The sequence below is a fragment of the Sarcophilus harrisii genome, chromosome 6 (genome assembly GCF_902635505.1).
Source record: "Sarcophilus harrisii chromosome 6, mSarHar1.11, whole genome shotgun sequence".
NCBI classification, from domain to species: domain Eukaryota; kingdom Metazoa; phylum Chordata; class Mammalia; order Dasyuromorphia; family Dasyuridae; genus Sarcophilus; species Sarcophilus harrisii.
The window spans coordinates 233,021,299-233,033,116 of NC_045431.1; the positions used below are offsets into that span (position 1 = coordinate 233,021,299).

Here is an 11,818-nt window from a genome sequence, read left to right on the forward strand (position 1 = left end):
AAAACGTAGTTCTGGATCTCAAGGAGATCACTGTGTAACAGGCAAGAGAGACAATGTGCAAAAAACTCTTTCCAAACAAGCCATAAATGGGATAAATTGGAAATAATGTCAGATAATGTCATAATCGGGGGCAGGGGTGAAAACTTGAGCCCTTCCTGGGATTCTGGGGAGGTGAAAGGTCAGACTCCCAGAGAGCAAATGTTTTATCCTCTCAGAGATCAAAGCTCCCCCCCAAAGTGGGCAGGCCTCCAGCCTCTCCAAGGAGGCTGCCCTCCAGGGCCCAGGCCCCACACGGGGCTGGATCTCACTGCCTCCCTAGACTAGAGGTGATGAATGGAACCCACACAGAATGTACCTGAGCAGAGACCCAGAGACTCAGAGAATTTGACAGGTGAAAAGGAACCTCACAGACCAGGCAGGCCCAGGGGATCTTGAGAAAGTGTGAACAAACTTTTAAAATACCAGTTCTAATGGCTCAAAGACTATTGGGACATCCAGTAACTGGATAGCTGTGTTTCAATATAATTGCTTTTCTTCATAATCTTATGTAGTTGAGCTTATGGCTTTAAAAACATTATTCTGAGAAGGGGTCACTGAACCGCCCAAGGAATTCATGACACAAAAATGCTTTCGTTTTGATGGATGAAGATACTGAGGGCCAGAGAAGGACGGTGATTTTGCATTTATTAATTGCCTTATGTGTTCCAGCCACTGTGTGAGGCTCTGGGAACACAAAGGACCACATGAAACCCAACAGTCCCTTCCATCAAGGAGGTTATATTCTCCTGGGGTGAAGAAATGTGTCCATGAGCATCAATGGAAATTGATAGAACACAAGAGACCAGGGATGGGGCTCTCAGGAATATGGATAATCAGGAATGGCTGCTTGGGGGGACCCTAAAGAAAGCTGGATCCCCTGACCCTGTGGGCCCTTGTCTGGCAGAGGCAAGTTCTGAGCTGGGGGGGTTTCTAAGGAGCTCATAGGGCTGCTTGGCTTTGGGCACCGGCTGCTCAGAGGCAAGGGAAGGGCTGGACGTCACGGGACATGCGGCCCCAAGTTCTGGAGGCTGGGGTGGAGGGCTCCGGCTCTTCTTCGCCCCCTCAGCAGCCTTGTTGTTCCTTCTGAGCTGTGTGTCTGGAGGAGGGTGGCGGGAGCCAGCAGAGGCTCTAATGCAATCCTGGGCTGTCTGGCAACAGGAAGTGTAGGGTGGGTGCTCTTGCAGCCGGGCCGAGTCCAGCCCCAGCTCTTGGCTCCTTGGCTCTCACCCCACCCCACACCCTCCCATGAGCAGACCCACCTGGGGGCCTGGGGCAGGAAGGGGAGCCAGACTAGAGCTCCCCTCCCCCAGGACTTGTACCAAAAGGAGGGGATGGTGGAGGTAACTCGTGCTTTAGACTGGAAAAGTTTACCATAGGCTGCTTCGGAGCAGTCCTCTCGCAACTTCCTCTAGCTGTTGAGACATTTCGAGAGGCTCCTTGGGTCCTAGCCTGGGACAAGCTGTGCCCTGCAGAGCCTTCCATCCTCCAGCCCCATGGGACACGTCATCTCTCCCCACTCTTGGTCATCCCTCCCAGATCACGGAGTCTGTAGCTGAGAGCTCGAGCACTCGAGGACCCCGACATATCTGTCCTGTCCATGTTCCAAACCCTTCCGCCTTCCCTCCATCCTCCCTCCCCATTCCGCCTCCTTTCTCCTTGGCCACAGCCTTCTCCAGCCGGGGAGCTCACCTCCTGGCCACATCACTCAGCCTTTTGTACCTCAAACCCACCCAGGCCTGTGGTGACTTCCTCCCACTCACCGCGACTGGGCCGGCATCCCCTTGGGGAGGGGAAGGGGGCAAGGCTTGTGCTTGCCAAGAAGTCCCCTGCCCCATCTCTCACCCGTTCGGAAACTGTTCCGTAACCTCACCCCTCCCTCCATTCCGGATCCCATCTCAAAGTCTGAACTCCTTTTCTTGCTCTTTATCCCTCCAACATCTCATCTCTTCTTTTTAAAAGTAAACTTTTATTGATACTCTTTGTTTCCCTTTAGCCTTCCTTCTTCTCCTTCATATAACAAAGACATTTTTTTAAGGTTAAATACATGTAATTCTTTCAAACACATTTTCTATGTTGTGCAAGAAAAATCAGACCAAAAGGGGGGAAAACAGACAAAAAAAAGGTGAAAAACCCTCTGCTTCCACCCATATTCAGTCTCCAGAGTTCTCTCTCTGGATGTGGATGACAAGTTTCGTCCCTGGAATTGACTTAACAAAGAATGTTCAAGGCCCTTCCACCCTGCGTCCCCATTTCCCTCTCTAGGGCCCTATTGTCTCCTCAGTCACAACTGCCCCCATATCGTAAATAATGACTTAATCTTAATCCCCATATGCTGCAACGAGCATTTATTAAGCACCTAAAATATGCTGGGCACCGTGCTGGGTGCTGGAGGAATGCCCCAAACCCCCCCAAAAACAAAAAACAAAACAAAGAAGGAGCTCCTTCCCCCTTCCTTTCAAGAAGCTTATATTCAATCAGTCCCATAGTAGGGGCTCCTACCCCCCCCCCCCCGGAGACTTGAGCCAGGGGAAAGGAGAATACATTTGAAATCATAAAACCCGAGTTTGAAATCTGACTCCACCCTTACCTCTGCCATCTTGGACAAATCCCTTCTCTAGCCCTTATTTTCCTTGTCTCCAAAAGGAGGGGGGATGGACCTATGGGCCCTTCTAGCTCAGAACCTTCAGTCCTTGATGACTACGACTATGGTTGATGACCCTACAACTTTAAACTCCAGTCCCCTCACTGACATGGAACTCCCCACTGCCCCTACGCTTCTCCCGTCCCACCCGCCTGCCTTCTCTGACTTGTCAGGGATTTCTCCTTCTCTCTAGAGGTGGACAACGAATGGGGAATGATCTTAATTCACCTCCTGAGAATCACTAGACACCCTCTGTGGGACAAAAAGGAAAACGGAGAATGGAGAAACAAAGTTTTTTTTTTTTCCTTCTAGACATCTCCACTTTGCATTCATCCACTTCCCTCTAGCTTTATTCCCTTTTAAGCTCCCTGGTCTATGCTCTCCCCACAGAATGCTCCCACCTCCCAGCTTGGAGTTGGAGTAGATAGAACCAAGGGATGGAAAGTGGGAGGCCTGTGTGTGAGAGCCCTATATGAGAGGAACCCCAGAAAGGGGGTGGGTAGGTGGGGGTCCTTCCCAGGACCCAGATGAGATCTGAGATGGCTGTGTGGGAGCCCTGAATGCACCAGTGGGCTGGGGATGAAGGTGGGGAGGGAATGGGCTCGCCCCCCGTTGAGGCCAGTGGTGAATGCGTGCCTCAGGCCAGCCTGGTTCCCAGAAGGAGTTAACTGTCTCTGGGGCCAGAGTGAATCAGAGGCTCCACTCAGTACTGGAAATTCCCTGTGCATGGCATGTGGTCACCCAGAAAAGGGAAACGGTGCTTTTCGGAGTGGGGGACAGTGGGGGCCGGAGCGGAGCAGACGCCTGCTCGGGCCTTGCAGCAGCTTATTTATAAGCTTCTGGCTCTATACCAAGGAGGCCGACCAGCACCCAAGGGCCTGATGGTCAGGCCACAGCCTGAGGAGGAGGAGGGGTAGCCCTGAGGGAGAGGGAAAAACCTCAAGGGGGAATGGGGAGGGGGAAACAGTCTCAGAAGGCCCGAGGGCCAGACCTAGTCCAGGGGGGCTAGAACGGTTCCCTCCTGACCTTCGTCAGTCCCCTCCAAATGATTCTGCCAAGGTCTCACCATAACCTAGAGCTTTCCTCCTTGAAGATGTCCATTTTATTGCACCACTCCCTTCCTTCCACTCCCGGTCAGTTAGAATAGAACATCTTCACGTGTGCTGGGGGAGTCTCTTCTCTTCTAGGTCTGAGCCCCCAATTCTGTGGGGCTTTAGAACAAGACTTTGAATCACAGACTCACGGGATATAGAGCTGGGAGGAACCTTAGAACCTCGGCCCAAGTGCCCACTGTACAGCGGGAGTAATTGGCCACAGCCACAGGTCTAGTAGGGAGCAGAACCGGATTCAAAACCAGGACCTCTAACCCACAAATCCGTTCTTTTTCCTGCTAGAGCGAGCTGTGTCCTGTCAAAAAGCGACACTTCCCTGGGAAGCTGGACAGCTGAGAAACCTGGTTTCTCCTACAGGGTGCTGTTCATGGTGCCCAGATGGGCACAAAGAGCAACAGGGAGGACGTGGAAAAGCTTGCCCGCTTCAGTGGGCAGAGCTTGGGCCTGTTCTGAGCTGGAGAGTCTCGGATCAGAGGGAGCCATCTCTACCTTTAACAGACAGAGGAAACTGGGACACAAAAACATGTCCTAAGACTTGGTTATGGCAGCTGGGGAATAAAGGGCCTCAGAAAAACAAAGGGACACAGGAGACACAGGCAATGAGAGAGCAAAACCCCAGGATTTGGGTCCCAGCTCTGCTACTTCCTATGTGATCTCACGCAAGCCACTCTCCATCTCTGGGCCCAATTTCCTTCTCTTTAAGATGAATCAGGCTAAGGTCCAGGCCAGTAGACTAGACTATGGGGAAGGGGGGTTCTAGGATGTTCCCAGGTCCTCAGCATCAGATCCCAGCTGCCCCATCACTCTCCCCTCTACACTTCATCCCCCGCCGAGCTCCCAAAGTGACCTTCTTAATGCACAGATCTGCCCTTGTTGGTGCCCTGCTCAAGAAGCCTCAATGGCTCCCTAGTGTCTCTGGAATAAAACTGGATGTTTACAACCCACCTGGCTCCAGCCTCTCTTTCCAGGCAATTTTTACTTTAGGCCCCCTCATCTGTTCTACCTTCCATTCCAAGTGGCCAAGCTGCCTGTAGCTCCCGACCTCCCATCTCCTGACCCTGCCTTTGCAAAAGCTGGCTAGCCCCTTTCCCCAGGATGCTCTCCCTCTTCTTCTCCTCTGCCTCTTGGGATCCCTGCCTCCCTTTAAGACTCAGCTCCTCATTCCCTCCCAACCCTCACTACTTTGTAAGCTGATTTTTTTTCCCCTAAGATTTAAGGTCTTCAAAAGACTTGACAGAAATTATCTCATCTGATGATCCCAACAACTGTAGGAAATAGGTATCGTTTTACAGATGAAGAAATTTGGGCTAGGAAATTAAAAGACTTGGTCAGGGCCACACAACTAGGTGTATCCAAGGCAGGATTTGAATCCAAGTCTCGAGGGTCCAAATCCAGTGCCCTAACCATCATACCAAACTATCTCTCTAACAATAGCTAGCATTTATCTGGCACTTAAGGAAGTACTTTGGAATACTCTACCTCTGTTATCTTATTTGACAATTTGGTTCGTTATCTGTATACATTTTGTTTTTCCCCAGGGAACACAAGCTCTCAGAGGGAAGGAATTATTTTGTTTTTCTTTGGCCAATGCTTTGAACTGGGTCATGTGAGGAGGCTTTGAAGCCTGGGTCCGGGAGTGGGTGCCTTTTATCTGGAGAATGGAAGTGGGGGTGAGGGGATGTGAGAGTGGGGTCTCTTGGTAGGGCCACCACGTGGATAATTTCAAGGGAGTTACAAGGTCTGGGAAGAACGTCCCAGCCATTGGAGTCTCCCAAACAGACAAGCTCACTTTCCGTGTCCTTGGCCGTCCCCAGGTAGAGGCTGAGGGTCCACCTCTCAGGCCCATTCTAGTGGGGACCCCTTTGTGCCCAGGGTGGTCTTGATGGCTCTGAGGTGCCTCTAACTCTCCCATCCTGAGATTCCTTCTTTGGGAGGCGGTTTCTAAGTGCCTTCTAGATTAGGGGATTCTCCAGGGTCTTACAGCCCCCAGGACAACTCTGTGAAGTAGGGGAGACAAGTGCTTTTATCTCTCTTTTACAAGGGAGGAAACTGAGGCTGAGAAAGGGATTCCTAATCATCTCCCAGCTCCCTTTAGGGGGTGCTTCTTCAGGAGAGCTCACCAAAACAAGAGGGGAGTTGAGAGCACTGGCCTTAGAGAGTGGGAGGAAGGAGGGTTCTAGGGGCACCGGACCCGTCCCTAACCTGGCAGGATGAGGCTGCCCGGGATGGCTCCTGAGCCCAGAGCAAGCATTTGACCAAGCTGGAGATTCCCCAAACCCCCCTCCTCTGAGAGTGGTGGGGGTGGGGGCCAGGACCCCGCCCTAGTCCAGCTCCCCTCTGGGCTCTGGAGCCAATTGTCTGCAGAGCACGGCGGACTTGTTCCCAAAGGCCTGATGGGTGAGGGGGAGACCACACTGCAGAAGACGGGGGCAGGGAGGGGGTGCTGGAGAAGGAAAGAGGAAGCCGTGGGAAGAGGCTTGGGGAGATGGAGGGGCCAGAGGTGGGGGTGGGGGATGGATGAGGGGGCTGGGCAAGCCGCCAGCCACATTCATGTCACTCCTCCCAGTTTCAGTTTTTAAATAGCAGCTTGGTTTGGAGCAGAGTGGGATGGTCCTGCCCCACCTCCACCCCGGACTCCTCTTCTGGGCCTAAGATCCTGCTCCTGGAAGAAAACCCTGGCCCGGATGATCCCAGTGGGGCCAAGTCAAATGGCTTCAGCCAGGATCCCGATCGGTCAGTCCTGGCCTGGCTGGTGTTAGTGATTGGACTGGTAGATTCCAGAAGATCTTGGCTCTAGGCCTGGCTGGTCCTATTATCCACCTAGGGGATCCTGTAGATCCTGGTGCTGGCCTACTGGATCTCAGCAGATCTCAGTGCTGGGTCTGGTCAGTTCTATTCATTGGTCTAGAAGAACCCAGTAGCTTCCAGATCTGGGCCTGGTCAGTCTCAGTATTTGGACTGGTGGATCCCAGTAGATCTAAGCTCTGGGCCTGGCCAGTCTCTTTATTGGCCTGGGAGGTTCCAGTAGAGCCCAACTCAACCAGTCCGTTGTTGACCTGTTGGATCCCAATCGATCCCAGCTCTGGATCTGGCCAGTCTATTTTTTGGCCTGGGAGGTCCCATTAGATCCCTACACAACCAGTTCTGTTGTTGACCTGTTGGATCCCAATCGATCCCAGCTCTGGATCTGGCCAGTCCTCTTTACTGGTCTGGGAGGTCACAGTAGAGCCCAACTCAGCCAGACCTAGTAGATCCCAATCCATCCCAGCTCTGGGCCTGGTCAGTCTCAGTGTTTCGTCTGGGAGGTCCCAGTAGATCCCAACTCAGCCAGTCCTATTGTTGACCTGGCAGATCCCAGTTGGTCCCAACTCTAGATCTGGCCAGTTCTGGGAGATCTGGCCTGGGAGGTCCCAGTAGGTCCCAGCCTTGGGCTTGGTCAGTTCTAGATCTGGGGCTGGTGGCTGCCAGGGGAATCTGGCTCTGCGCCTGGTAGAATTGGGTGGATCCCGGTTCTGGGCCTGGTAAAACTGGACAGCACCAGGCTCTGTGGTCACTGAGGTAACTGCAGCTGGGCCCAGAGCAGATGAAAAACTTGATGACTCTCCACATTGGAAGCTTATTTATAAACCAGGCCCTCTCCTTCAGCACGGCAGCTGCACAGCCGCCAACTCAGCAGCTTGGGGGTGGGCAAGCCATCCAGGCCCCACAGGCCTCTCTGACACACAGGGGCCCCAGACACCCAGTTTCTGCTGGAAGCTACTGACATGGGGAGCCTTCAGGACCCCGCAGCCTGTGGGGGCTCCCAAAGGTCGGGCTCCGTGCTTCCCGGGGGCTGCCTGGATCTCCGGGGCTTCCCTCCCATCATCTCTGGAACAGCAAGGTGTCCCCAAAATGAGGGGCCTGGAGCCTTTGGACTGGCCCCCAACTGGGTCCCGCGGCCGCCTCTCCCCCTTTGCTCACTTTGCTCACGGAAAGCTCCTATGACACTTTTACCCAGGGGTTCTTGAGGGATTCCTAGGTCTGAAATGCCCCCAAACATAAAGCTGGGCTCATTTTTAGGTCACTGTGCTTCAGAACTCAGGAGTTCCCTATTCCATCAGAGAACAGGACCCCTTAGGAAGACGGGGTCTCTCACCAAAATCCCCTTCTTTGTCACTGGCTCCCAGTGCTCTCACCTGGGGAAGGGCCACCCCCAATGAACCAGTGAGTTCCTTCACCTGGGGTTGTAGGGTTTCCACTCCTCCCAGGACTACTAACATTTAAAAAATCAGTGTAGGACAGTAGATGGGCCTCAACCAGCAAAGTCCCACAAACTTTGACTCCTGGTAGAACAGACACTTTGGGCTCTTGAGTCACAGCAGGAATCCTATTGGACACTCCCGGGCTGTGGGTGTGAATCCGTGTTCTGCCAGCTTAGCAGCTGTCTGACCTTGGACAGGCTTCACTTCCCTGGGTCTCAGTTTCCCCATCTGTAAAATGAGATTGGGTTGAGCTAGAAGGTCCCTTCCGGTTCTACATCTAAGCTCCCGGTGGGGCTGCTGGGCCTGTGGCCCGGCTCCCAGCCCACTGGCAAAGCCTCCAAGCAGAGCAAGAAGGATCATGGGAGGAGGGTCAGATCCCACCAGGCCCTTCCCCCAATTCCTGTGTGATATTAGACGAGCTACTGGCCCTTGGGAGTCTCACGTTGCTCACTGACACAAGGAAGGTTGGTCGAGATGATCTCAAAGGTCCCTTCGGGTGACCCAGAAGTGAGTCATGCCCATGTCTAAGATTTCTGGGACTAATCCCCGGGTGCGAGAGCCCCTAAGGCTCGCGACCTGATCCCGCCGCCCTCTGCTGTGCCAGCCTCCTCCCCCACCCCCGCAGCGGGCCCACGGACCGGGCAGAACCGGGCCAGCCTGTCGGAGAGGGTCCTGGCCGCAGACAGAGCACAAACTCTGGGAGAGCCAAAAGTGAGGGTCGGGGACCCGCGGGGGCCGGAGCTCCGGCCCCACCTGCGGCCAATCCTGGGCTTTCTCCTTCCGTCTTAGATGCGCCTCGGGTTCCCGGGCCCGCTGTTACCCCTCCCTGGGCTCTGGGTCACACAGGGGAGCCTGGAGCCCGCACCCAGCCCCTTCGCTAGTGGGATGCCGAAACTGGCCCAGGATGGCCCAGGAAGGAGCCGAGCTAGGACGCGGGTCCCGCTCTGCCCGGTCCGGGATTCTCCCTCCCTCCCGCCCGCGTTCTCCCCCCTTCAGGACTGGCCAGGCCATGGAGCCGCAGGAGAGCCACCAGCGCCTTGTTCACTCTCTCTCCGTTTTACAGAAGTGGAAACTGAGGCCCCTTCCTCCGCGGCGCCCCCCGGTCTCCGCGCGCTCCTTAGGCGGGCGGCCTGACCCTCCCCCTGCACAGCTCCGGACCTGGGCCCCGCGGCCCTGCGGGATCTAAGTCTGGGGGCCCGGGTGGGCTCCTGCCGGGCTCCTGGCTGTATGGGGGGGGGGGGTCCCCGGGCCTCAGTTTCCCCGGGGGTGAGACGGGCGGGGCGGGCCTGCTCCAGCTCGGGGCCGGGGCTGGAGGGCCGCGGGCGGGAGAGCGGCCCCGCCGAGGGGACCCGGGTGGGCTCCTGGCTGTATGGGGGGGGGTCCCCGGGCCTCAGTTTCCCCGGGGGTGAGACGGGCGGGGCGGGCCTGCTCCAGCTCGGGGCCGGGGCTGGAGGGCCGCGGGCGGGAGAGCGGCCCCGCCGAGGGGACCCGGGTGGGCTCCTGGCTGTATGGGGGGGGGTCCCCGGGCCTCAGTTTCCCCGGGGGTGAGACGGGCGGGGCGGGCCTGCTCCAGCTCGGGGCCGGGGCTGGAGGGCCGCGGGCGGGAGAGCGGCCCCGCCGAGGGGGCGCAAGGCTCCGGCCGCCCCCAGGAGGGCTCGGCCCCCCGCCCCGCCCCGCCCCCCACCCCAGCAGCTGTCCCGGTTTCCAAATCCGCCGGGTGGCCGCCTGAGAAAACAGGAAGCGCGCAGTTACCACAGGAAGTGTGTTCTCCCTCCTCCCCCACCCAGCCCGGCCCGGCCCATTGCAAAACGCCAACAGAACAATTGCTCCAGGAGGCTGCGGCCGCCGGGAAACGCGCGCCGGAGACCCCGGCGGCGGCCGGCCCCGCGCGGCCCTCTCCGGCCTGGGCCCCCGCCCCGCCCCCGGCCTGCAGCCGCGTCCAGCGCCCCGGACGCGCCCAGAAGAGGCGCCGCCATCGCGGGAGGGGCGGCAGGGGGGGGGGGGGGGGCGGCCGGGCCCTCGGAGGCCCCCAGCCCTCCGGCCCCGGCCCGGGGCTCCTGCGGGCCACGCCCTCCCTGGCCCTTGGGTCCAGCCGGCCCCTCCCCCACTGCCACCCCTCGGGCCCCAGAGGCTCCGGGTCCCGCTGTCTCCCTCCCCTCCCCCACACTCACCTCCCCGTTTCCTGCCCCGGAGGCCCGCGTTTAAGGGCCAGAGAGAGGTGCGGGGCGACCCCCTGGAAGTCCTGGGCCCCGGGGCCGCGGTCCCCCGCGCTCTCCGAGGGCCCTGAGGGACAGTGAGGAAAGAAGAAGAGGACAGAGCATTTCATGGTGTTATAAATCAAAGAGGGAAGTCGGGACAGGAGAAATAAGAAACTTCCCTCCTACCCCCAGCCCTGGGACCTGCCAGGCAGCCGGGCCCAGCTCCCCCTGAGGCTCCCCAGCTTCCCTCCTCCAGGCAGGGCTGCCCCCAGGAAACTGGCCCTGCCTCCATCCCTCCGGTCTTCCTGCAGGTCCGGCCTGGACGGGCTCCATCCCCCCGCCGAGCCGCCTCCCCTCCAGCTCCCCCCACCCCGACTGACACCCAGGGGGCATCGGTTGGCAGCAAGAACGCCCAATGGGAAAATCTGGTCGAGGGCGAGGGGAGAATCCTCGGTGAGAGTCAGTCAGTCTCCGAACAGATTTTCCTTAAAGCTTCCTCTGGTCCCAGATCATGAATCAGTCAATAAACATTTATTAAGCACCTACTGTGTGCCAAGTACTGTAATGGCCGGTAGGAATAAAAGTTAAAAAACCAACAGCCCCTGCCTTCAGAGAGCTTCCCTTCCATGTGGGGACAGCAGATGTATACAGAGGCACTTACAGAGTGCACACAAGGCCGTTTTGGTGGAGCCCTGACCTCTAGGAATCTAGTAGGGACAAAAGACCATTTAATATCTATAGTGGAGAGATGGGGGATCTGGACACTTGATGGGTGCCAGGCTGGGCCTGTGGGAGTCAAAGAAGAATGCATTCAAAGTCATGGAGCTTGCAGTCAAGGCAGGGGCCCGCACCCCGGCCCCCAGGATCCCTGAACCTCGGGCTAGCCCTCTGACAGGCAAGCCCCGCCTGGGCCATTGCACTCTGCCAGCCAGCTGCCCTCTGTCTTCCTTGCTTTTCTCTCTCTTCCCCTGGCCACCCTCCCCTTATGTGTGTTGCCTTCTCCTATTAGAGCATCAAAGCGCCGTAAAGTCCGGGTTATATTTGCCTCTCCAGTACTGGCACAGTGAATACCGAAGAAACACCGCTTCCATCAGGCCAGGGTCTCTCTGGGTCTCATAAAAAAGGACTCACATGTTTGTAGCAGCTCTTTTTATGGTGGCAAAGGACTAGAAACTGAGTGGACGCCCCTCACCTGGGGAACAGCTGAATAAGTTATGGCGTGTGAAAGCAATGGAATATCATGGTTCTATTAAAAACAAAAGATGAGCAGGCTGATTTCAGAAAAGCCTGGAAAGACTTATATGAACTGATACTGAGCGAAGTGAGCAGAACCAGGAGATCAGTGTACCCGGCAAAAAGAAGATTGTGTGATGATCAATCTCACGGACTTGGCCCTTCTCAACAGTGTAGATTCAAGGCAATTCCTATAGACTTGGGATGGAAAATGTCATCCACATCCAAAGGGAGAACTATGGAGACTGAATGGGGATCAACACATGCTATTTTTACCATTTTTCCTTCTGTGTTTTTTTTTTTTTTCTTGTGGTTTTTCCATTTTGTTCTGATTTTTCTCTCCCAACATGACTC

At 56.4% G+C, this 11,818-nt stretch overlaps 1 long non-coding RNA gene across 1 annotated transcript; it reads right to left on the bottom strand.

The window, feature by feature from the left end:
- Positions 1 to 1,985: 1,985 nt before the first annotated feature.
- On the bottom strand, positions 1,986 to 10,472 carry LOC116419727. Its single transcript, XR_004230013.1, has 2 exons — positions 10,205 to 10,472; positions 1,986 to 8,261 (listed from the first exon to the last, which is right to left on the bottom strand). It is a non-coding gene; the product is annotated as an uncharacterized LOC116419727 (long non-coding RNA).
- Between the last annotated feature and the right edge of the window lie 1,346 nt (positions 10,473 to 11,818).